At 42.8% G+C, this 27,477-nt stretch overlaps 1 long non-coding RNA gene across 1 annotated transcript in view; it reads right to left on the bottom strand.

Annotated features, from left to right (window-relative positions):
* Positions 1 to 5: 5 nt before the first annotated feature.
* The window catches only part of LOC132659829 (uncharacterized), a 59,454-nt gene continuing 31,982 nt past the window's right edge, over positions 6 to 27,477 (bottom strand). Inside the window, exon 3 of the long non-coding RNA XR_009600701.1 lies at positions 6 to 27,137. This is a non-coding gene — a long non-coding RNA (uncharacterized LOC132659829). The remainder of the gene's footprint in view (positions 27,138 to 27,477) is intronic.

Here is a 27,477-nt window from a genome sequence, read left to right as displayed (position 1 = left end):
CATTAGAAATCATAAGCACAAATTTCATGAACTTTATTTATTGTATAATTTGAAGTAGAGAGAGACTTTCTGATTCCAATGAAGAAAAAAAATTTCTGAATAAAAGTTGTAAGGCAATAGGAGAAATAAAAACTGGTAGTGTACTTGGGTGGTGGGTTTCAGGATTTCTGTAGTGTTATTTTCAACTTCTTAATAATAAATCATTTTAATGCAATTTCCAAATGGGATTAAGTTTTGGAGAAAACATGGAGAAATGAAGACTATGTATTTGAGTTTTGATTTTAGTGAAAATGTTCTCTACTCAAATTTTCTTTAATTTGATCTTCATAAAAAACAATTTTAGTGCAATTATTAAATAGAAAACTGATCATTGTGTAATTTATCCAGTGCTATTATGAGCCCAGCAGGGAACTAAGTGCTTGTGTTCCTTCATTTATTCAACAAATAGTGAAATCCAGAGTTCAAGAGGAGGGATTTCCATGCTTTGTTCTTTGATGCCTCCCAGCAAATCTATCATGTCAGTGGTGTTATTATCCCCATTACACAGATGAGGAAACTGAGACTCAAGAGAGGTTACATTTCTTGTCAAAGTCATTCAGCTTGGAAGTGGCAGGACTGAGATTTGAGCTCAGGTCTCTTGAGACTGTCTTCTCATTATCATTCACCTCTTAGCCCACAGCAGTACAGACTGCTCCCATTAAACAGACTCAGCAAGTCTGTAAGCACTAAGAAGCAGCATGCTTTTGTCATAAAATAACAGCATGGAGTCAGGAGACCTGGACTTGGATCCTGGGTCACTGTGTGGCTATTCCCTCTGTACCTTCATGGCCTCACAGGCTAAATGAGGGATTTGGATAAATACTTGGAAAATTCTGGAAAATAACCCAAACCATAATGCTTTGGACCTTAACTTTAACTGATTAGAGTAGGTTATCCTTAAAATTGTGGTTCAAATGTCCCAATTGTGCTCAGATACTATTCTAAGCAGTATTTGGACTTAAAGTTCCAAGATTTGGGTTCAAAGATTGGCTGTGCTTTTGAGTGAGTTTTCTAGCTCTCTGACTTTCAGTTTCAAGGGCAATAGCAATCCTAACCTCTCTCGTTGATTGTACGCACCCAGTGTTGACCCAACCCAAGTGGAAGAACTGAATAGTCAATAAATAAATATATGTATGTGTATGTATAGATCTTAAATGAAAGACACTTTAATGAAACCTCACAGTAAAAGTATATAATATATACAATTAGTATAAATCTGCTTTGATGTTTTATTATCACTTAGGAATTCTTTGATAGGTAGATATATACAATTTGAATATGTGTATACTATATATGTGATACAGATGATACATAATATTCAAAAATATATTTTAATATGATAAATGAAAGGTAACATGCCTGCATCTCTGTGATGATAGAATTTCAGTGGAAGCTCCCCTCAGCTCCTTGCCCTACCCCACCTCAAATCTTCTACCCAACATCACACCTGGCTGGAGAGTGGGCTTCCCTGTATCCTGGGCTTACTATGACTGATGCACTAACAACTTGAGTGAAAACATTTTCTCATTTAAGTCTCCATTTCCCCCTACAAGACTATGAACAAATCAAGGCCAGGAATTGAGTCTTATTCTTAGATACAACAACCCTCACTGTAAATGACACAGAGTAAGTAAATAAATATTTGTTAAGCTGAAGAAAGTAGGGAAAACCACTAGACCATTTAGGTATGACCTAAATCAAATGCCTTATGATTATACAGTGGAAGTGAGAAATAGATTTAAGGGACTAGATCTGATAGATAGAGTGCCTGATGAACTATGGACTGAGGTTTGTGACATTGTACAGGAGACAGGGATCAAGAGCATCCCCATGGAAAAGAAATGCAAAAAAGCAAAATGGCTGTCTGAGGAGGCCTTACAAATAGCTGTGAAAAGAAGAGAAGCAAAAAGCAAAGGAGAAAAGGAAAGATATAAGCATCTGAAGGTAGAGTTCCAAAGAATAGCAAGGAGAGATAAGAAAGCCTTCCTCAGCAAACAGTGCAAAGAAATAGAGGAAAAGAACAGAATGGGAAAGACTAGAGATCTCTTCAAGAAAATTAGAGATACCAAGGGAACATTTCATGCAAAGATGGGCTCGATAAAGGACAGAAATGGTATGGACCTAACAGAAGCAGAAGATATTAAGAAGAGGTGGCAAGAATACACAAAAGAACTGTACAAAAAAGATCTTCATGACCCAGATAATCATGATGATGTGATCACTCACCTAGAGCCAGACATTCTGGAATGTGAAGTCAAGTGGGCCTTGGAAAGCATCACTATGAACAAAGCTAGTGGAGGTGATGGAATTCCAGTTGAGCTGTTTCAAATCCTGAAAGATGATGCTGTGAAAGTGCTGCACTCAATATGCCAGCAAATTTGGAAAACTCAGCAGTGGCCACAAGACTGGAAAAGGTCAGTTTTCATTCCAATCCCCAAGAAAGGCAATGCCAAAGAATGCTCAAACTACCGCACAATTGCATTTATCTCACACGCTAGTAAAGTAATGCTCAAAATTCTCCAAGCCAGGCTTCAGCAATATGTGAACCGTGAACTTCCAGACGTTCAAGCTGGTTTTAGAAAAGACAGAGGAACCAGAGATCAAATTGCCAACATCTGCTGGATCATTGAAAAAGCAAGAGAGTTCCAGGAAAACATCTATTTCTGCTTTATTGACTATGCCAAAGCCTTTGATTTGTGAAAGTGAAAGTGAAGTCGCTCAGTTGTATCCGACTTTTTGCGACCCCATGGACTGTAGCCTACCAGGCTCCTCCCTCCATGGGATTCTCCAGGCAAGAATACTGGAGTGGGTTGCCATTTCCGACTCCAGGGGATCTTCCCGACCCAGGGATCGAACCCTGGTCTCCTGCATTCCAGGCAGATGCTTTAACCTCTGAGCCACCAGGGAAGTCCAGACATGACTGTATAGATCACAATAAACTGTGGAAAATTCTGAAAGATGGGAATACCAGACCACCTGACTTGCCTCTTGAGAAACTTATATGCAGGTCAGGAAGCAACACTTAGAACTGGACATGGAACAACAGACTGGTTCCAAATAGGAAAAGGAGTACGTCAAGGCTGTATATTGTCACCCTGCTTGTTTAACTTATATGCAGAGTACATCATGAGAAACGCTGGACTGGAAGAAGCACAAGCTGGAATCAAGATTGCTGGGAGAAATATCAAGAACCTCAGATATGCAGATGACACCACCCTTATGGCAGAAAGTGAAGAGGAGCTAAGGAGCCTCTTGATGAAAGTGAAAGAGGAGAGTGAAAAAGTTGGCTTAAAGCTCAATGTTTAGAAAACGAAGATCATGGCATCCGGTCCCATCACTTCAAGGAAATAGATGGGGAAACAGTAGAAACAGTGTCAGACTTTATTTGGGGGGGGCTCCAAAATCACTGCAGATGGTGATTGCAGCCATGAAATTAAAAGACGCTTACTTCTTGGAAGGAAAGTGATGACCAACCTAGATAGCATATTCAAAAGCAGAGACATTACTTTGTCAACAAAGGTCCGTCTAGTCAAGGCTATGGTTTTCCAGTAGTCATGTATGGATGTGAGAGTTGGACTATGAAGAAAGCTGAGCATCGAAGAATTGATGCTTTTGAAGTGTGGTGTTGGAGAAGACTCTTGAGAATCCCTTGGACTGCAAGATCCAAACAGTCCATCCTAAAGGAGATCAGTCCTGGGTGTTCATTGGAAGGACTGGTGCTGAAGCTGAAACTCCAATACTTTGGCCACCTCATGTGAAGAGTTGACTAGTTGGAAAAGACTCTGATGCTGGGAGGGATTGGGGGCAGGAGGAGAAGGGGACGACAGAGGATGAGATGGCTGGATGGCATCACTGACTCAATGGAAATGAGTTTGAGTGAACTCCGGGAGTTGGTGATGGACAGGGAGGCCTGGCGTGCTGAAATTCATGCAGTCACAAAGAGTTGGACACGACTGAGAAACTGAACTGAACTGAAGCTGAATTGACAAGCTGTAGAGCTTGGAGATTCTTAAAAGCAGAAAGTATTTTTAAAATTTGATCTATTTTATATGAATAGCAAATAGGCACATGGAAAGATGCTCTATATCATTACCAGTCATTGCTGCTGCTAAGTCATTTCAGTCGTGTCTGACTCTGTGCAACCCCATAGACGGCAGCCCACCAGGCTACCCCGTCCCTGGGATTCTCCAGGCAAGAACATTGGAGTGGGTTGCCATTTCCTTCTCCAATGCATGAAAGTGAAAAGTGAAAGTGAAGTCGCTCAGTTGTGTCTGACCCTTAGCGACCCCATGGACTGCAGCCTTCCAGGCTCCTCTGTCCATGGGATTTTCCAGGCAAGAGTACTGGAGTGGGGTGCCATTGCCTTCTCCGTACCAGTCATTAGGGCAACATAAATGACCATCACAATGCAATACCACTACCCCTTCCCTGTGATGACTGAAATTTCAAAATCTTGCCATATTCAGCATTTGTAACAATGTGGAGCAACTGGAACTCTCATACGATATCGACAGGAATGAAAAATAATTCAAAGACAAAATGACACCACTTTGGAAAATAGTTTGCCAGTTCTTTAAAAAGTTAAACATATACCTTCCAAATGATCAAGAAATCTCACTCTATGTATTTATACAAAAGAAATTCTTTTTAAAAGTTTGCATAAAGATGCATAGGTGAATCATCATAGCAGATTAACAATAGCCAAAAACTAGAAAAACTCCAAATGGCAGACCGACTAAACAAATTAAATGAATAAACAGATCATGGTAATAGTTATTCAATGAATGCTGCCCAGCAATAAAAAAGAACAAACTCTTGACATATGCAACAACAGAGAAGAATCTCAAATTCATTATGTTAGGTGAAATAATGCCAGACTCAAAAGATTGAATACTGCATCATTCCATTTAAATGAAATTCTAGAAAAGGCACAATTATAGTAAGAGGAAGTAGAGTGCAGAGATTGGGAAAAACAATAGATTACAGAGTAAAGTTTGGGGCCTCGTGGTGGTGGTTACATAACTATATACGTTTTTCAAACTAAATGTTATACTTAAATTGGTGTATTTTATTGTATGTAAAGTATATTTCAATAAAGCTGATTTTTAAACCGTATATCTATTTTCATGTTTTTCATTTTTAAACATGGGTTGCTTTTTAGAGTATTGAGTGTCCTGTCCCCAGAGAATTCCAAAGACCAGCCAAATGGATATGTGTCAGGCATGTTGTAGAAGGGATTCCTGAGTTGGGTGCAAGCCCAGACGAGACGGCCTTTAGCATCGTTACGGTTATGGAATTTAGGCTTAAGTGAGTATTGCCTAATGTGTAGTAGAAAGAACAATGGTCTAGGAGTCAGGAGCCATTCATTCATTCATTCATCATTTACTGAACACCTAACACAAGCCTGGCAATGTTCAACAGTGTTGAGCTTAAGTTAGTTTGAGTTGGGTTTCTACATAGTCACACCTAAAAAATCCTAACAAATATAATCCCATTAAGAGTGCTCACTTGCTCAGTCATGTCTGATATTTTGTGGCCCCATGGACTGTAGCCCACCAGGTGCCTCGTCCACGGGATTTCCTAGGCAAGAACACTGGAGTGGGTTGCCGTTTCCTTCTCCAAGGATCTTCCTGTCCCAGGGATGCAACTTGCATCTCCTACCTTGCAGGCAGATTTTCTACCACTGAGCCCCTAGGGACGTGGGATAATCCCATCACTAGGTATTAAATTGGATGATACTCCTTTGACCCTCTTCCTAAGTGCCTCATGAGGAGATCAGTAAGGGCCTGAGGAGGCAGGGAGACTACCCAGTTTTCTCCCTCTCCATCACCACAGCCTTAGTCCAGGTTGCCATTGCCTCTGACTCTGAATGGTTACAGCAGCCCCCTCCTGGGTCTCCCTGAGTCTGCTTGAACTTCCTTGGGTTCATCTTATATACAGCATTCAGAAATCCACCACCTGAAATCCAGATCTGACTCTAAAAATTCTTCCATGCTGTCTCCTTCCCCCAAATTAAAGTCTCAGTTCCTCAACATGGTTCCAGGGCCCCCTGTGACAGAACCCTGAATTGAAGGAAGATCAGCTAGGGAGATATGTGGCAGCAGCTATGGGCTGGTGTGGGGAGAAAGAGCAGGAAAAGATGGACTGGAGAGATGGTTTGGAAGCAAAAACTGCCTGAGTTCAGGCACTGGCTATGCTGTTGCCCTGTGTAAACTGAGCCTCAGTTTCCAGCTCATCCAGAGATGAGACGGGTGATCACGAAGGACGATTTCAGTTCCAGAGTTGTAGGTTTACGCTCCTAGGTATGTTTCCTAGCTGTCCCTCCAGCTCTGTCTCTCTGTGTGTGCCTCTCACTCAGCAGACACCTTTACAGAAAATTGTTATCTGCGGATATGAGTCACAGATTATAACTGGCTCAATCTGCAGGAGGCTTCACAGCCTATCCTGCTGACATGATTCTCTGCCCAGAGGAGCTTGAGGGTCATGTTACTGACCTGAAGTGCAAAAGAAAACCTGGTGAGTGTCCTTTGAAATGGGAGAAGAAGGAATGCACTTATAGCCGCTGACACTCTCCTGGACAATAATTGTCCCCTGGACAGCAAAAGGGAGTAAGTGGGAGAGGGAAGGTCCAGCCTTTCAGAGCTTTCAGATGCTGTGTGTCCAAGGCACTCAAAACACTACCCTGGAGGTGCTTCCTTCCAGTCGAATGGAAAGGTCACTGAACTGGCCATGAATCAATGGGCTACTCAGTCACTCAGTCTTGGCTTGACCTTGACAATGTCACTTCACTTCTAGCTCAATTTCTCTACCAACCAGCCAGACACAGTAAGGACAGCTTCAATTCATCCAACAGTTCCCATTATTTTCAATTTCACAAGCAGTACATGTTCCTTAAAGAAAATGTAAAGCATGAATAATCAGAAAGGAAAAATAAATTCCTTAATCTCACCATTCTGACACAAACAGATGTTTTTCTATTTTAATCAAAATGGGACTGCAATTGCACATTCCCTCCTGCACCCAATTATTTTCTTCAACAATACACTGCAAACATCTTTCCATTTCATTACACTTTCCTCCACGTTAGGATACTCAGATGTGACTGGATACCCACGGGTATTCTCCAACTGAGGCCAGTCTCGGTATTTCATTTCACCCTTCAAAATTACATCCAATCCCAAAAGAACCAGCAGGCACTGCATATTTCACTGAAGACTTTGTGGGCCATGGAAAAGAGAGTTGCATTGCTCACCATCCAGCAAGCACTCTCAAACACCCCACTTGGTAGCTCCATTCTCTCTGTAGTCTGACTTTGCTATTCCCCCAACACAGTCTCTCAAAAACCACCACTAGCCCTTCTGGTCTACTTGTATATGCCACGTAGCAAAACAATAGTAAAGGGGCATTCCTCAAGGATGGCCCTGGGAAATTAATTTGACAGTATTATTTATTCATTCATACCAAACACCTTTATATGATGGACAATGTTTTGGGTGCTGAGGGAATTTTCATTCAAGAAGAGGAAAAAAATCTTGTTTCTCATGGGACCTATTATTTTTCAACATTTACACTGCTAAAGAAGAGAGTCTCATAATGTATTTCAAAAGTCAACTCTTTTTGGACTTCAGTGTTATTTCCCGTTCTCCACCTCCTGGTGGTAAACAGTGCCAAAGCGAACATTGCTGAGGCATAGACTCCAGTTTTTTAATTTTTAAAGATCTTTATCTTGTTTTAGTTATAAGAATCTACAGAGGCTTTACTGAAAAGGAAGGTAAGGGCCAAGAGAAAACAAGTCATTTCCCCAGGGTTACATGTTTGGTTATTTGGTGGCAGATTAAACAAACAAACATGAATTCACAACAGTATGAGTCAGATCACAGTGAGTCCTCTCCCCTTGAGCAGCTGGGAGAGGTAGCTGATGTTTACAGAGCACCTACCATAAGCATGACCCCATCACATGTGTGCCAAGTTATTTCAGTCATGTCTGACTCTTTGTGACTCTATGGACTATAGCCCACTAGGTCCCTCTGTCCATGGAATTCTCCAGGCAAGAATACTGGAATGGGCTGCCATGCCCTCCTACAGGGGATCTTCCCGACCCAGGGATCAAACCCATATCTCTTACATCTCCTGTACTGACAGTTGGGTTCTTTACCACCAGCACCACCTGGGAAACCCCAACCTCAACATATACATCTCATTTAATCTTCCTTAAGCTATCAGCCCCATTCCACAGAAGGGCGATGGACAACAAGTGACAGCCAAGTCTTGGACCCAAGCAGGTCTGATACCAAAGCCTGCACTCTGAAGTACTCCTCACTTGGCCTCGCTGCTATGTGTGTCCAATTCCAATCCCAGTAAACTTGTCTTTGAATCTTAAAAAGTGCACAGGAATCTGCTAGTGCTTCTGGCAGATGCCTTTTATAGGCAGGCCAGTCGTCATTAGTCTACATGCTGTTTAGCATCATAATATCTTAAGGATTTTATACATTTTTTTCTTTTTTCTTTTTTTTTACTTTATTTTACTTTACAGTACTGTATTGGTTTTGCCATACATTGACATGAATCGACCACAGGTGTATACAAGCTCCCAATCCTGAATCCCCCTCCCAGCTCCCACCCCATATCATCTCTCTGGATCATCTCCATGCACCAGCCCCAAGCATCCTGTATCCTGTATCAAACATAGACTGGCACTTTGTTTCTTACATGATAGTATACATGTTTTAATGCCATTCTCCCAAATCATCCCACCCTCTCCCTCTCCCTCAGTATACATTATTTTCATTTCCCTGGCAGTTCAATGGTTAAGACTCTGCACGTCCAAGGTGGGGGGCACGGGATCAAGCCTTGACTGGGGAACTAAGATCACACATGCCACATGGCCAAAAAATAAAAAAGTAAAAATAAACACATAAAATAATACATTTTAAAAATCACTCTGTAACAATTTTACATTTTACAGTCTCACATGCCACCATCTCAATTGATCCTTACAACAAATGCTCATTCTCCAAGGCCCAACCAGGCATCTACTTCTCCAGGAAACACTTTTTAATTGCCTCTAGTTGAGAAGTCTCCCCTCTTCAGCCTTACAGGGCACCAGACTGTGATTCTTTCAGGCTGTGTTTATTCTCTGTCCCTGAGAATGGTGACCAAGGCTTTTTCACCCCGAATGTCAGGCAATATGCCTGGTTCACTCTGTAAAAAGTTTGTGAGCACCACTGCTTACACTTGGTTCCTAGGAAGAAAATGAGGATTAGAAATCAGGGTTCTTCACTCCAATTCCTCACTGTAAGATTTTTCCTACTACATTTGCTTTAAGCTCAGACAGTTCAAGTCACTAGAGCCCTGTCTGGTGTTAATGATGCTAAAAATGAGCAGATGAGTGGATAGATGGGAGGAAGGAAGAAAGAAAGGATGGATGGATGGATGGATAGATGGACAGACAGCAGGATGAATGGTTGAATGAAAGAAGAAAGAAAGGATAACTGGATGGATAGATTAAATGAAGGAAAGAAAAAATACAGATACATGATTGGATAGAAAAATGATAATGCAAGTTTGCAACAGTTAGAACTGGACATGGAACAACAGACTGGTTCCAAATAGGAAAAGGAGTACGTCAAGGCTATATATTGTCACCCTGCTTATTTAACTTATATACAGAGTACATCATGAGAAACGCTGGGCTAGAAGAAACACAAGCTGGAATCAAGATTGCTGGGAGAAATATCAAGAACCTCAGATATGCAGATGACACCACCCTTATGGCAGAAAGTGAAGAGGAACTCAAAAGCTTCTTGATGAAAGTGAAAGAGGAGAGTGAAAAAGTTGGCTTAAAGTTCAACATTCAGAAAACGAAGATTATGGCATCCGGTCCCATCACTTCATGGGAAATAGATGGGGAAACAGTGGAAACAGGGTCAGACTTTATTTTTGGGGGGCTCCAAAATCACTGCAGATGGTGATTGCAGCCATGAAATTAAAAGACGCTTACTCCTTGGAAGAAAAGTTATGACCAACCTATATAGTATATTCAAAAGCAGAGACATTACTTTGCCGACTAAGGTCCGTCTAGTCAAGGCTATGGTTTTCCAGCAGTCATGTATGGATGTGAGCGTTGGACTGTGAAGAAGGCTGAGCGCTGAAGAATCGATGCTTTTGAACTGTGGTGTTGGAGAAGACTCTTGAGAGTCCCTTGGACTGCAAGGAGATCCAACCAGTCCATTCTGAAGGAGATCAGCCCTGGGATTTCTTTGGAAGGAATGATGCTAAAGCTGAAACTCCAGTACTTTGGCCACCTCATGCGAAGAGTTGACTCATTGGAAAAGACTCTGATGCTGGGAGGGATTGGGGGCAGGAGGAGAAGGGGATGACAGAGGATGAGATGGCTGGATGGCATCACGGACTCGATGGACCTGAGTCTGAGTGAACTCCAGGAGATGGTGATGGACAGGGAGGCCTGGCGTGCTGCAATTCCTGGGGTCGCAAAGAGTCGGACACGACTGAGCGACTGAACTGAACTGAACTGAACAGAAGTTTGGGAGGAGAAAAAAGGGGAGAAAGAAAAATGGCAGGAGAATGAAGAAAGAGGAAACAGGAGAAAGTAGGGATGGAAGAATAGAAGGTGGGAAGGAGAGAGGAGGAAGGGAACTGCGACTTGGTTGAATAGGAGATTCAGGACTGATTTATTTAGAACCTTGCTCGAAATCACACACCCCTCAGATGATCAAGCATAGAAGACCTTCTCCACTGAGATTTTGCATTCCAGCCAATAACCAATATTTCACATGCTGGATTAACCAAGAGCTCAGAGAAGTGAAAAGTTTATTCTTACAATCAAGAATTAAGTTCATCTAGACAGTCAAACAGGATACTCAGGACTCCAAGGCTAAATCTCTAAAGGACAATAAAATCAATCTTTAAAGAAGCATTTGCTTTCTAATCTATAGAAGAGACAAAGTTATAGGAGGCACAGAAGGTCAGTAAGGAAACAGAAGTCTTTCAATAAGCCAGGTAGACCTAATAAATACTTTGTTATAAACCAACTAGACCTAATAAACACCCATTTGAGTTAAGCAAACAGGATCAATTTTTGTTAAACTTATGTGCTTGGCCTTAGGGACTTTCCCTCCCTGATGCTCTTGAAATGCCTGTACTAGGGCTTCTGAGACTCTTTCTGAGAGAGGAAAACACACTGGGGTGATCACGGTCCAGCCTAGAGCTGCTGCTCAGACCTGGACCATCTGTTTCCTGAATCCCTCTGGGTTTCCCCACCCCTGGGACACAACCTTGGTTGCAAAAGCCCAGAACTGATCAGGCAGTAAGTTCAAATGGAGACTGACTGTCACCAATTTGCAGCTACTGCCTCAGAGGGATGGTTGAGGTGGGGTGGGGCAAAGAAGAGGTCCCCACTATCCTGGAGGCTGTGCAGATGGTAGGGGCCCAGCTCCAGCTCCTGGGCCAGAGGGCCCCCACTGCCCCGAAACAAGCCTTAAGACACAGGAAGCCCTGCCCTGGGTTCTGGGGACACAGAGATGAACCAGATGTGGGACTGCCTTTTCAGAGCTTCTAGACTATTTGGGGAGATGAAGCCAACAAACACTACAGAGTAGTGTGAAAAGTGGCCAGAGCCATGTGAGGGTGTGATGGGGAGGGTCTGTGGGATCTCCAAGGAAAAGGAATTCTTTCTAGCTGGGACTGGGAAAGGGAGTGTCCTAGAGATGGAGACTTGGAGCTAGAACTGGGCCTTAAATGTTTGGAAGGATTTTACCAAGCTAACAGAATAGCAAGAGCAAGGGCACCTGGTCCACAGGCCCATAGCAGAGAATGGATACATGTATATGTATGGCTGAGCACCTTTGCTGTCCACCTGAAACTATCACAACATTGTTAATCGGCTATACTCCAATATAAAATTTGAAAACTTTTTTAAAAGGTCCATAGCAAATTTGGGTGCCAGGAACTTTCCAGAAGGGCTGCAGTGGATGGTGAGTGAGGTGGGAGGAGGGAGATGGGGCTGGCGGGGCAGGAGAACGGAAGTCCAGCATGCCTTACTCAAGAGCTTGGCTTAGGGTGAAGTATGGGAAGACTTTGCAAGCTTTTGAGCAGATATCATCTGCATATATATAATCTCTGTGTTTCCTTTACACACTGGCTTGATGACCAAACTCCTCTGGAGGGCTTGGTAAAATGCAGATCCCCAGACCCAAATGCAGGCAATTTTGATCTAGTCTTTCTGAGAAGTGGGGCTATGGAGAAGGACAAGCATGGTTTTGATTAGTCCCTCAGATCAGAGCTCAGCCTCATGTCTTTCCAAGTCCTCTGTTTATGTTGTGTTAAAAACCTCTAGCCTTCAGTTGTATCAGGAATTGGGGCGGTAGATAAGCAAAGCATGGGGATATTTCCTATGGTGTGATGTGTGGGAGAATCAACAGAGCAATGTCTCCTATCCCAGTGACATCAACCCCAATGAACCTGGCCCAACACTCAGAGCTGCGATCAACCCCTCTAACCCCACACAGCCTCATGGGTGTTGGAGGCAGGCAGCCTGGCCAAACGGCACGAACTTTGGCCTAGTGTTGTTATCACTTTTCCTGAGAAACTCAAAAGTGGCCAAGCAATTCAAAGGTCTGTTATGACCAAGAGGACAAAAGTCAGCTCCAACCATTAGCCATTAATTACTCCTCACCACACCTTGGATGAGATCCTTGTCTCAGTTTTACAGACAGCCTTAGGGTTATTCTAACAGATAGGATGCCAAGATGTCTTACCATACTCCCAGGTAGGCTTGTTCAGAGAGAGAAGGCTTCTAAACTCACAACCACTGAAGTTGTGAGTGCTCAGGTTGGAAGGGGTGCTCAAGGTCTTGACCAGCAAAGGAAAGATTTACACTTAAAACCAAGATCTCCATAACAACAAAATAGTAATTATGTGAGGTGAAGGATATGTTAATTGTGGTATTGTGGTGACATTTCACAATAATTACATGTATCAAGTCATCACATTGTACATGTTAAATTTATGTACATGTTGTTATATGTACATCATGTTATATGTCAATCCTGTGTCAATAAAGCTGGTAATCAATAGTAAATCAAACCAAGATTCTTCCTCTCCTGGCTATAACAATCAATATCAAAAATTTTTTAAAAGCTCTAGATTCTTTGTTTCAGCTATTCCATTTCAGGAGTCTCTCTCAAGGAGTTAATCTTCAGCACAGACAAGCCTTCAGACACAGAGGTGTTCATTGTAGAACTGTTCATGAGAGCCAAAAAACCAGATCAACCATGTCTATGCTGGCTGTAGGTGAATTGTTAACATTTATTGCATTGAGCTGTTGGCAAAGCATTTCACTAGCATTACCTTGCTGGATCCTAGCAGGAACCCTGTAAGGTAAATACTGATATTTAGCCCATTTTGTAGATAAGGAAACTGGGGCACAGAGAGGGTAAGTAACGTACCCAAGGTAACATAGCTAATACCACAGCAGAGCCAGGATATACAGTAACATGAAAAAAATACTTCTTTTGAAATGGGTTTTATTAAACAGGGTCAAAATTGATATATGGAATGATTACAGCTATATAAAATAATAATAATGACTCAGACAGTTATTCCTAAAGACTTCAAAGAAATACTCCAAAATGTCACAGTGATTGCCTTTAAGTATTGGGTGTGCAAATGTTTTGTGGCTTTAGCAGGGGTCGGGGGGTGTCTACTTTTTCCTATTTGACACAGTTGTTTATTTTTATAGTGCAGGGGAGAAAATGAATTTCCTGTTTGTTTTGAAATAGAAATTTAGAAGTGATAATGCAAAGAGGATAGTCCCAAATTGAGCGATTTTAGGCAATGGGGGGTTATCCAGGAGTAATAAGGACCTTGCTGCATCAACTGCCAGAGGACCTTGGAAGTTTCTGACCAGTTCACTTTGATCTGACCTAGCATCACCTCAGAGGTGTGCACAGAACAACAGAGCAGAAAAGTCACGACCAGGAAAGACTCAGAAAACAAATCTCAGAACAAAATTTCTCAACTGTCAGTCCCAGACCATGGCGCAGACCAGGGAGGTTTTCCAACAAGTCTGGAGACAGGGAGTCTGGAGGCGTCTTTGTTTTCCTTTCCCCTCTGCAGGGTGGGGACTGGCAGCCAAACACCGAGTTCTCCCCACTGTCACCATACAGGGGGACAGGGAGGGTGGTCCCAGAGCTGGCTCACTCCTTCATCTCCATCAGTTTCCCCCAATACCTGCATATTCCCTTCTTTAAAATGGACAGTTTAAAAATGGACAATTAATGTTTGCTCAACCTAACAAAGCATGAATAAAAAATTCTTTGGAAAACATTGTTTTTATTTGACTATAGCATACTATTTGTTCTTTAGTCACTAAGTCATGTTTGAGCCTTTGTGACCTCATGGACATGGGATTTCCCAGGCAAGAACACTGGAGTGGGTTGCCATTTCCTTCTCCAGAGGTCTTTCTGACCCAGGGATCTAACCCACCTCTCCTGCATTGCAGGCGGATTCTTTACCACTGAGCCACCAGGGAAGCCCATAGCATACTATTAGCATACTGTCAAAGTAAAAATCTTGTGCTTATTGGACAAACATACCTTCCAAAGAACCCCCACGTTCCTCCTAGAGAGGAATCTGGAAGCTCCTTGCTCTCTGCTGTGCCCTAATTCTACCAGTGAGTGCCAAGGGTTAAGGAGACCTAAGATGGAGACTGGTGAACAGTTTGCCAGGCAGGAAAGGCCATCTGAGGGCAGCGGGAAAGGCCAGACCCAGGGTCTGAGCCAAGGAGGCTGCAGAGAGTGGGGCCAGAGGGAAGTGTCCAAGGGCTGCTCGGAGGTCAAGGTCAGGTCAGCACTGCTTCATCAGCAGCTTGAAACTGGCAGCTTTATGTTGAAAAACTCAGTTAATTACAGACATTTTCCAACATGGAATAATAGATATCATTCTAGAAAATTCAGAGGAAAAAAAAGGAAAAGGGATGTTAAAAAATAAATGACCCTTTCTCTGATGTCTTTGTTTTACTGAAAAATATTTTATTGTAAGTGTATTTTCCCTTTGAAAGTAATCTAGGAGTAGTCTGTGTATACTTTAAAGATTTCTGTGTTGTTTGAAAATTTTTTAAAATATCTGTCTAATTTATGTTAAGTAATACCTGTTAATTTAGTACATATAAAATAGGGCAGAAACTAACGAGTGTTTTTTAACCTAAATATTTTTTTTATTCTATGTTTCAGAAACTTTGTTTTTATGACACAAAGCAGGTATGCAGGAAAAAACCTATATATCTTTGAAAGTCCAGCTACCACATTCAAAATGTACAGAGAGCAATTGTTATTGCTGTTGTTAGTTACTAAGTCGTGTCCAACTCTTTTCTGACCCCATGGACTGTACCCTGCCAGGCTCTCCTCTGTCCGTGGGATATCCACTCCAGGCAAGAATACTGAGTGGGTTGCCATTTCCTTCTCCAGGGGATCTTCCTGACCCAGGGATCAAACCTGCATCTCCTGTACTGGCAGGTGGATTCTCTACCAATAAGCCACCAGGGAAGCCCCAGCTACAGTTAATAACACTGTATTGTATAACCAACAAGGACCTACTGTATAGTATAAGGATCTATACTCAATATCTTGTAATAACCTATAATGGAAAAGAATCTAATATATAACATATTATATGTGTATTTGAAGATATATATAATGTATACAACTGAACCTCTTTGTTGTACACCTGAAAGTAACACCACATTGTAAATTAACTATCATATATTTCAATAAAAAACATTAAAAATAATTCTATATTGCATATTTGAAAGTTGCTAAGAGTGTAGAACCTAGAAGTTCTCAGGACAAGAGAAAAATATTTGTACTATGTATGGTAATGGATGTTAACTAAACTTACTGTGGTGATTACTTCACATTATACACAAATATAAAATCATTATGCTATACACCTGAAATTAATATTATATGTCAATTACATCCCAGTGAAAAATGTTTAGTTTTGTTGAACTTCAATTTATTTTTTCTTTTGTTGCTTGTACTCAAGGTCATGAACACTTACCCCCATGATTTCTTTTTTAGGAGTTTCATAGTTTTAACTCTTATATTTAGATCTTTTTTCCAATTTGAATTAACTTTTGTATATGCTGTGAGGGAGTGGTCCAACTTCATCCTTTGCATGTAGACGTCCAGTTGTCCCAGCATCATTTGCTGAAGAGATTGTTCTTTCCCTCATTGAATGGTCTTAGTACCCTTGTTGAAAACCAACTGAAGATGTATAGATTTATTTCTGGACTCTCAATTCAATTCCATTTATCTAAATGTAGGTAATATTTATGCCAATAACATTGTTTTGATTACTGCCGCTTTGTGGTAAATTTTGAAATCAAGAAGGGTAAGTCTTCATACTTGTTTTTCTTTTCAAGATTGTTTCGGCTTCTTGGAATTCCTTGAAATTTCATATGAACTTCAGAATCAGCTTTTCCACTTCTAAAAACAGAATTTGTGGGATTTGAATTTTTTTTTAGGGATTTCATTGTATCTGTAGATTGCTTTAGGGAGTACTATCATCTTAACAACATTATGTCTTCAATCCACAAACATAGATGTCCATTTATTTAGACTTCCTTTAATTTCTTTCAGCAATATTTTGTAGTTTTATTATACAAGTCTTGCATCTTTGTGGTTAAACTTATTCCTACATATTTTATTCTTTTTTGGTACTACTGCACACAATTTTTTTACAATTATTTTTATTATGGTAAAATACATGTAAACTTATCACCTCATACGTTTAACTGTACAGTTTAGTGGTATTAAATACATTCATAATGTTGTGATACTATCATCACCATCCAATTCCAGAACTCTTTTCATCTTATAAAACTGAAACTATATATTCATTAAATCATAATGCCTCATTCTCCCCTTCCCCACAGCCCCTGGCAGCCACTATCCTGCTTTATAACTGTATAATTTTGATTACTCTAGTTCAGTTCAGTTCAGTCACTCAGTTGTGTCCAACTCTTTGCGACCCCGTGAATTGCAGCATGCCAGGCCTTCCTGTCCATCACCAACTCCCGGAATTCACTCAAACTCATGTCCATCAAGTCGATGATGCCATCCAGCCATCTCATCCTCTCCTTCTCCTCCTTCTCCTCCTGCCCCCAATCCCTCCCAGCATCAGAGTCTTTTCCAATGAGTCAACTCTTCGCATGAGGTGGCCAAAGTATTGGAGTTTCAGCTTTAGCGTCAGTCCTTCCAATGAACACCCAGGACTGATCTCCTTTAGGATGGACTGTTTCTCCTTGCAGTCCAAGGGACTCTCAAGAGTGTGGTGTTCTCCAACACCACAGTTCAAAAGCATCAATTCTTCAGCGCTTAGCTTTCTTCATAGTCCAAATCTCACATCCATACATGACTACTGGAAAAACCATAGCCTTGACTAGACGGACCTTGGTTGACAAAGTAATGTCTCTGCTTTTGAATATGCTATCTAGGTTGGTTATAACTTTTCTTCCAAGGAGTAAGCGTCTTTTAAATTCATGGCTGCAGTCACCATCTGCAATGATTTTGGAGCCCCCCAAAAATAAAGTCTGACACTGTTTCCCCATCTATTTCCCATGAAGTGATGGGACCAGATGCCATGATCTTCATTTTCTGAATGTTGAGCTTTAAGACAACTTTTTCACTCTCCTCTTTCACTTTCATCAAGAGGCTTTTAGCTCCTCTTTACTTTCTGCCCTAAGGGTGGTGTTATCTGCATATCTGAGATTATTGATATTTCTCCCAGCAATCTTGATTCCAGTTTGTGCTTCTTCCAGCCCAGCGTTTCTCATGATGTACTCTGCATATAAGTTAAACAAGCAGGTGACAATATACAGCCTTGACATACTCCTTTTCCTATTTGGAACCAGCCTATTGTTCCATGTCCAGTTCTAACTGCTGCTTCCTGATCTGCATACAGGTTTCTCAAGAGGCAGGTCAGGTGGTCTGGTATTCCCATCTCTTTCAGAATTTTCCAGTTTATTGTGATTCACACAGTCAAAGGCTTTGGCATAGTCAATAAAGCAGAAATAGATGTTTTTCTGGAATGCTCTTGCTTTTTCCATGATCCAGCGGATGTTGGCAATTTGATCTCTGGTTCCTCTGCCTTTTCTAAAACCAGCTTGAACATCTGGAAGTTCACGGTTCATGTACTGCTGAAGCCTGGCTTGGAGGATTTTGAGCATTCCTTTACTAGCATGTGATTACTCTAAGTGACTCATATAAGCAGAATCACACAGTATTTGGTTACTGGCTTATTTCATTTGAGCTTCCCTAGTGGCTCAGATGGTAAAGCATCTGCCTGCAATGTAGAAGACCTGGGTTCAATCCCTGGGAAGGTAAGATCCACTGGAGAAGGGAATGGTTACCCACTCCAGTATTCTTGTGTGGAGAATTCCATGGACAGAGGAGACTAGTAGAGAGTCCATGGGGTCCCAAAGTGTCGGACACTACTGGGCAACTAACCAACACTTTCACTAATTTCATTTAGTGGCATGTCCTTCAGGTTGTTGCATATGTCAGAATTTCTTTCCTTTTCAAGACTAAATAATATCCCTTTTGCTTATCCATTTATCTGTCAACAGACACTTGGGCTGCAGTCATGTGTTATCTGTTGTGAATAATGCTGCTATGAACATGGGTGTACAAATATTTCTTGGAGACCTTGTTTTCAATTCTTTGGGGTATATATCCAAAAGTGAGATTGCTAGATCATATAATAATAGTTCTCTTTTTAACTGTTTAAGGAACTGTCAAACTGTTATCCGTAGTGGCTGCACCATTTTATGTTTCCATCAACAATACACAAACTTCATAATTTCTCTAACACAATTTATTGAATCAAAAAATTTTTAACTTAACATTTGGACCTCTTTTCATGTTAGTGGTATAGAGGACTACCTTATCACTTATGGCACATTATGGATATATAATATGTTTCAATAATCCCTTAATACTGGCTATCTTTTTAAAGCGCTAACGAATGTTGCAAATTGTCCTCCAAAAATCTCAGAACTCTGAACAGCAGTGGGTGAGGAGCCTGTTCCTTACACAAGATCCAGATGATTTTTCCCCAGTGTCACTTCCAGAGGAGCAGAATGGGGACCTTCACATACTCCTTCGCAAGGCAGAAGCCTTGAACACATCAGAAACAGTACCATTCAACAGAAAGGTCTTCCTCTAGACCTAGAAGGGCCCTCAGCACATCTTTATTACAATTTTTATTGTAAAGACAATTTGTCTGGTTTTTGTTTTCATGTTACTTCCTCTAGACTGTAAGCTGCGTGTGGCATGGGACTGTGTCTGGCTTGTTCACTGTGAGTGCCAACGTCTTGCACAGTGCCTGGCACAGGGAAGGTGTCAGAAAAGGTTACTTATTATTAGGATGGGGTAGAACACAGATTACCACAAGCTGAAATTCCCTGAGAACAGGAACGGTGACTATCACTGACTTTCGTGCCTCCGAGGCTGCCACAGCCTCTGGCACAGGGTGGCAAGTTCAGGGGGTATTTGTCAAATGAATAAAAGAAAGTGCCTGGCTCTAGAGTGTCAATGGTAATAGAAGATCTGAAGATTTCCTAACCCAGCATTGTCTGTGCACTCTGCACCCTCTTACTTTTATTTGAATGTTTGTACTGGATTTCTGTCTTTATGGTCCCTTGGTTTCTATGCCTCAGCACAACAGCCATATTTCTGCTGCCAAACAGACAAGCATGGGACATCACCTGTCAGCAGTTCTGAAGTTCCATCTCGCACTCTCAAATGATTTTTCAGTGGTGAGGACCAGGGCGGGAATTTCCCCATGTGTGCCCAGCCCTGGCCCATCTGTGTCCCCTTTGCTTGGATGATGTTCTGCGGGCTGGAGTCAGCATGAAAGCTATTTTTGACTAAGTGGCTACCTAATCTTACATAACCCTCAGCGATTCAGGCCAAGGTCATTCGGCTTAGTACATGAAAGACACATCACAGAGAGTGATTCCCCCTTCCCCAGAACCCCTCCAGAGCTTGGGAGCTGCGAGGGTAGTGCTAGTGGTCCTAGGTCTTCATTGAGAAGCCCAGATAGGACTTCCTGAGCACAGCCCAACTTTGCTAACAATCCAGGGGAAATTTTCCCCAATAACTGGCTTCCTGGTCTCCTTGGCACGTGTGTGGAGTTATAGAACTCAGGATGCAGGAAGTTTGAATACTCCCTCCCCCCCACCTCCCAGTTCCTTCCCTAATGTGGGGATGCCTGAGCTGAAGACAGTTGAGAGGCCCCACGAGTGGGGAAGATCTTTGTCTCACCTAGGGGAGAAGGGATAAATTCACATCCACATTTTCAATTTGTGCTATTGGAAGAGAGATAGAACAACAACATTCAAAGTCCTCCGGAATCTAATCCCAAACAGCTTTTCTATCTCATCAGCAAACCCTTAGCCAGAAGCCTGACCTGTCATAGATGCTCCCTAAATGCTTAGCGAGTGGAATTCACTGGCTGCTCCCTGAGACTTCGTGCTACACCCAATCCCCTGCCTTCTGCAGGTCCTACTGGTGGACTCCGCACTTTGCATGTGCTGTTTCCTTCACCTCATAAGCCCTTTGCTGCATGCTCCACCTTCCTGGCCCAGCACAAAGCCCAGTGCCTCCATACCACCTTCAAGATCTTTTACACAGAATGTGTTGTTCTTTGGTCTATATTTTCCTAGCTTGCCATGGACACTTCTCTTTTAAGCTTCCTATAGCTGGTCAGACATTCATCTGTTTCTTCTGCCAGACTGTGAGCTCCTTGAGGGCAGGGTCTGGTCCTTAGTCATCATGGCATCTCCAGCACATATCGCTGGCTGGCACCCACTGGGCTTCCTGTAAATATTCATTTGTTGGTTGGATGGATGACTGGAGATGTGAATGAGGTCTGCAGTTCACAGAATTCTTTGTTTTTCAAATCCCCATGAGCTGGCTGAAGGAGAGAGCCATAAATGACAACATCCCAAGTCAATGTTCTGCACTCACAGAAAAAATGATAACTTCTCTCTTTTCAAAAAATTAAACATCACAGACGATTGGTGTCCACTGTAGAAAACACAGCACAACTGCAAGAAAATCACTTTTAACATTTTAGAATATCTTTTCAGACATTTTTACTCCTATGTTTTTACAGAAATGGGGCCTCACTGTGCTTACCGTTTTGTTATCCATTTCCATCACCAATAGGTAGAGGATCACTGAGACTGCTGGTCCAGTTCCCTTTCCTGGGAATGATGTTTTTCATTTAATTCAGGAGCTTTCATTATGTCAAAGAGACCCCTCCTCAGTCTTAGCGGATTGGTCCAGAGGCAAGTCTTGATCCAGCTGGGCCAGTCACAGTGCCTAGCTGCCTTGCCCACAATTGATTGGCTGTGATTTGAGCACTTGACCTAAGGTAGCCAATATAGTCTTTGCTTGGGATTCCTGGATTGAAGGTTAGAAACAGCTTCAGGCAGACTCTTGCGTTCCAAACCTTGCTCCCTGCATCTTGTCTGTAGTGAGAAAGTCAGTCTTGTACACAGGGAAAAGCAAACCTGGCAGATGAAGAGTGAGTCCTGGAGCTGAAACTGGATTCCATTGCTTAAGATCTGGCTACACTGTGGTCCTTCCCAAATCTTGAATGCTCAACTCTCCTTTGGATTCCATGGGCCAACAAATCCTCCCTGTGCCTTTCCCATTTTGAGATGGATTTCTATCACTTTCCATTTTTTCACTGTGATAAGTAATGCTATAGTAAACATCTTCATAAATTCATCTTGCTTCCATGCATTATTTTATCAAAATGAGTTCCTCAAGGTGGAATTGCTATAGCAAAATGTTTTCATATTTGTTAAGGCTTTGTGGCACAGCTTTTGAGTCTCTTGACATTTTCTGACCATTGCTTCTTCCAATGACACTGTCCACACCATCATTGGACGCCTTCATGGGATTATATTATCTTGGACTGAGTTGGTCCCAGTGAGTTTGACCTTCAATGCTCATTACAGGGGTGTGGAGGAGGGGGAGAAGGGGTATCCAAGTTTTGGCTCCAATCTGCCTATAAACCATATCCAAGTACTCTGCTGAAAAAGTAGGTGTGGAGTCAGTCAGGGGCTGGAGCAGTTTCAGAGGATTTTGTAAAGAGAAGGACAAGTCCCTGAGGGCACAGTGGACACCTGAGGTGTAGACAAAAGAATGTCCAGCTTCAAAGTCACTGGTTGGGTCCCAAGGGTTTATTCCAGAAGGCCAGGGAAGAACATGGCTGTGAGGATGTCTGGCATCCAATGTCAGGGGGCAGGGCACAGTCCTCAGTCTGGGAGGTCATGGAAGACATCTGTCAGCAGTCCCTGTGCTGACTTCTGGGCTCAAGAGCCAGGTACTCAAGCAGACAGGACCCAAGGCCAGGCTAAATGGCCTGTGCTGAAAACTCTTCCCTGAGTGCAATGGGAGCTTTAGAGGGGACAGCAGGGCAAGATGTGAGTCATTTCCCTCAGGGGGAAGCAGGGACAGGTTGAATGAAGAAGTAACAGAGTGCGTTTCTGCCCCTAGGGCCTGTCCCAGTGGCCCACGCTGGTGGAAACCTTCTCTGCCCATTACAGAGGGGCTTCCAACCCCTGAACTCAGTCCCCTGCAGTGTGAGCCAAATCCAGGACCTCAACCAGTCCTCTCGCTTTGGCTGATGCCCTTGTGTGTCACCCAGGCTCCCGGCCCAGAGCCTCCTCTCTGAGTGGATAAATATAGCATGTTCACGGAACAGCACACGCCTGAGTACATCCCTACTTTCCACATAAAGAAACAACATTCCCCCCCTCGCCCCACCCCCACCTTGCCTCCCATACAGACAGGAATCTTTGTCTTGAAATCAAATGGAATGAGATAATGGAACTGAAAGTGCTTTAAAAGGAAAGAGGACTAGAATGGGGGCTTTCAGTTTTGTTTTGTTATTTTTTTTCCTCTTAAGCAGCAGATTCTTTTTCAAATAAAATCTTACTGTACATCCATTTATCCATCTGCTCCCATGATGCAGGCTTTGGGGATATCTCACATTTCACATGTCCAAAACTACTATCCTCTCTAAATCTGCTCTTCCCCTACCTTCTCATCTTCGTTCTGGTACTTCTTCTCACCCACGTGTTCATGCTGGAAGCTGGGGTGGGGGGCAGCCACGATGCCCCACACACTCTCACAAGCTGCCAGTCCCTCCCTATCATCACCCCTCCTGTGGGCTCTTCCCCAACATGTCCCCAATCCATTCTGAGCTTGCCATCCCTCTGCCATCCCTCTGGACCAACCACTACTTGCCTGGATTCTGGAACAGCTCTACCTTGTCTCCCTCAGACTGCAATGCCCACTTTCTAGTCCAGCCTTCATTGCTCATTACGGGGGTGTGGAGGAGGGGGAGAAGGGGTATCCAAGTTTTGGCCCCAATTTGCCCATAAACCATATCCAAGTACTCTGCTGAAAAAAGTAGGTGTGGAGTCAGTCAGGGGCTGGAGCAGTTTCAGAGGATTTTGTAAAGAGAAGGACAAGTCCCTGAGGGCACAGTGGACACCTGAGGTGTGAACAAAAGAATGTCCAGCTTCAGGATCACTGGTTGGGTCTCAAGGGTTTATTCCAGAAGGCCAGGGAAGAACATGGCTGTGAGGCTGTCTGGCATCCAATGTCAGGGGGCAGGACATACTCACATACTGGCCATAATGGAATATACAGAGAATCATGCATAAATTATAACCGTTAAGTTTGATGAATTTGCCTAAACTGTACACACCTGTGCAGCCAACACCCAGCTCAAGAAACAGAACGTCACCTGTACCCTAGAAGACAGCATATGCACCCCCCCTTCAGTTTAGTTCAGTTCAGTTGCTTAGTCACATCCGACTCTTTGAGACCCCATGGACTGCAGCACGCCAGGCCTCCCTGTCCATCACCAACTCTCAGAGTTCACTCAAACTCATATCCATTGAGTTGGTGATGCCATCCAGCCATCTCATCCTCTATCGTCCCCTTCTCCTCCTGCCTTCAATCTTTCCCAGCGTCAGGGTCTTTTCAAACGAGTCAGCTCTTTGCATCAGGTGGCGAAAGTATTGGAACTTCAGCTTCAACATCAGTCCTTCCAGTGAATATTCAGGACTGATTTCCTTCAGGATTAACTGGTTGGATCTCCTCACAGTCCAAGGGATTCTCAAGAGTCTTCTCCAACATCACAGTTCAAAAGCATCAATTCTTGGGCACTCAGCTTTCTTTATGATCCAACTCTCACATCCATACATGACTACTGGAAAAACCATAGCTTTGACTAGACAGAACTTTGTTGGCAAAGTAATGTCTCTGCTTTTGAATATGCTATCTAGGTTGGTCATAACTTTTCTACCAAGGAATAAGCGTCTTTTAATTTCATGGCTGCAATCACCATCTGCAGTGATTTTGGAGCCCCCCCCCCAAAATAAAGTCTGACACTGTTTCCCCATCTATTTGCCATGAAGTGATGGGACCAGATGCCATGATCTTAGTCTTCTGAACGTTGAGCTTGAAGCCAGCTTTTTCACGCTCCTCTTTCACTTTCATCAAGAGGCTTTTGAGTTCCTCTTCACTTTCTGCCATAAGGGTGGTGTCATCTGCATATGTGAGGTTCTTGATATTTCTCCCAGCAATCTTGATTCCAGCTTGTGCTTCATCCAGCCTTCATGATGTACTCTGTATATAAGTTAAATAAGCAGGGTGACAATATACAGCCTTGACATACTCCTTTTCCTATTTGGAACCAGTCTGTTGTTCCATGTCCAGTTCTAACTGTTGCTTCCTGACCTGCATACAGGTTTCTCAAGAGGCAGGTCAGGTGGTCTGGTATTCCCATCTCTTTCAGATTTTTTTTCCCACAGTTTATTGTGATTCACACAGTCAAAGGCTTTGGCATAGCCAATAAAGAAGAAATAGATGTTTTTCTGGCAATCTCTTGCTTTTTCAATGATCCAATGGATGTTGGCAATTTGATCTCTGGTTCCTCTGCCTTTTCTAAATCCAGCTTGAACATCTGGAAGTTCACAGTTCACATACTGTTGAAGCTTGGCTTGCAGAATTTTGAGCATTACTTTGCTAGTGTGTGAGATGAGTGCAATTGTGCAGTAGTTTGAGCATTCTTTGGCATTGCCTTTCTTTGGGATTGGAATGAAAACTGACCTTTTCCAGTCCCATGGCCACTGCTGAGTTTTCCAAATTTGCTGGCATATTGAGTGCAGCACTTTCACAACATCATCTTTTAGGATTTGAAATAGCTCAACTGGAATTCCATCACCTCCACTAGCTTTGTTTGTAGTGATGCTTCCTAAGGCCCACTTGACTTCACGTTCCAGAATGTCTGGCTCTAGGTGAGTGATCACACCATCATGATTATATCAGTCGTGGTGCCCTGCCCTAGTCACCCCCATTACTCTAGCAGGACAATTACCATCCTTATTTCTAATATCATAGATTCACTTTGCCCCTTTTTGAACTTTATATACAAGAATCAATACAATGTGTATTTTATACCACTGTGTTTGAGCGATCCAGCCTCACTGCTCTCATATAGTTACAGTTTGCTCATGTTCGTTGCTGTATAGTATTCCATTGCCTAAATTATCATTATTTGTTCAGTCAAGCACTGAGAGACGTTTGAGTGGTTTATAGTTTGAGACTTTCACAAAGTGATGCTGTCAATATTTTTGTCTTCGATGTATGTCAGTATGTATTTGTGTTGGGTATCTACTTAGGAGTAGAATTGCCTCATCATAGATTGTATGTATGTTCAAAGAGTGATATCTTTACAGCATAAGCAGATGGCAGCATTCCTTCACTTAAACCCTCCATGGCTTCCCAATGGGTTTAGAATAATGTCCTGACTTTTTATGTCAACTCACTTGGGCTTTGCATGCTCTGCCGCCCGCTCACTTCTGCCTCCCTGCCTCAAACCCTGCTCTTATACAAGGTGTTTTTCCACCAGACAGATGTTCTAGTCCGTTCTTTCACCTTGCCAAGCTTCTTCCTCTGCCAAAGGGCCAACTTGCTTGATGTGCTACAGTTTCCAACTGGTCCGTTCTTACTCATTCTTTATGTTGCTGGTCAGATAGAATATCCTCAGAAAGGCCTCTCCTGATTCGCTAACGTAACTGAGCAATCACTGTTATTGTTTCTCGTTGCCCAGCTCATAATTACCCAGAATTGAATGTGAAATTGTCTCATTGTTAATGACTGCCCCACCCAGCAGACTAGGCAACAAGGGACTGGGACTTTCATGTTCAATGTTAGATCCTCAACACCTGGCACCAGATAGGAACATAGTAAGGGGTCAATAAGTAGCAGGACTATTGGGACTTCCCTGGTGGTCCAGTGGCTAAGGCTCAGTGCTTCCAGTGCAGGGGGCCTGGGTTCAGGCTCTGATGAGGGAACTGGATCCCACATGCAGTAACTAAGGGTTCACGTGCTGCAATGAACACCGAAGATCCCACGTGCAGCAGCTAAGACTCAGCACAGCCAAATAAATAACTATTTTAGAATTAAAAATAAATAGACAGGAGCTTCCTCGCTGGCTCAGTGGTAAAGAATCCACCTGCCAATGCAGGAAACATTGGTCTGATCCCTGATCTGGGAAGACCCTACATGCCTTGGAACAACTAAGCTCATGAACCTCAGTATTGAGCCTGTGCTCTAGAGCCTGGGAGCCACAGCTACTGAGCCCATGTGCTGCAACTGCTGAAGCTCATGCACCCTAGAGCCCAGGCTCCGTAAGTGAGGCCACCGCAGTGAGAAGCCCATGCACTGCAACTAGGGAGGAGCCCCCGCTCTCCATAACTGGAGAAAAGCACATGCAGCAACAAAGCCCCGGGACAGCCAAAAATAAAAATTAATAAATAAATTTTTTTAAATAAATAAATAAATAATAGCAACACTCTTACCTGCTCTGTAGAACTGAGGCCTGGTAGTCACACAGGGACCAGGGTACAAATCTTGGCTCCACTACTCTCTACTGTTGTACTGTTAGGCAAGTTACCTAGGTTCCCTGGGCCTCCATTTTCTCCTCTGGAAAACAGGCATAATCCTGTAGCTTGAGAATGTATGTGAGTACATCACCTAACACAGTGTCAGCCACGTGGTGCTAATGAAACAGCGGCTTTCTATGCACCAGCTCTTTGAAGTCTCACCACAATCCCAGAGGCAGGAACTATTTTAAATCCCCATCTCATAGATGAGGAAACTGAGAAACTAAGGCCCAGGGAGGTTAAATACTTTGTCTAATCATTCTGGCTCCAGGCCCTAAACCCTTCTTCATGACAGTGTGGGTGGTAGCATGTGAAAGATAATAAAAACAGAGGAGAGGGGCAGAGGTGAGCTCCAAATAGCCAACCCCACTCACTCCCAC

The sequence above is a fragment of the Ovis aries genome, chromosome 5 (assembly GCF_016772045.2).
Source record: "Ovis aries strain OAR_USU_Benz2616 breed Rambouillet chromosome 5, ARS-UI_Ramb_v3.0, whole genome shotgun sequence".
NCBI classification, from domain to species: domain Eukaryota; kingdom Metazoa; phylum Chordata; class Mammalia; order Artiodactyla; family Bovidae; genus Ovis; species Ovis aries.
This window is presented reverse-complemented; position numbering and strand designations above follow the sequence as displayed.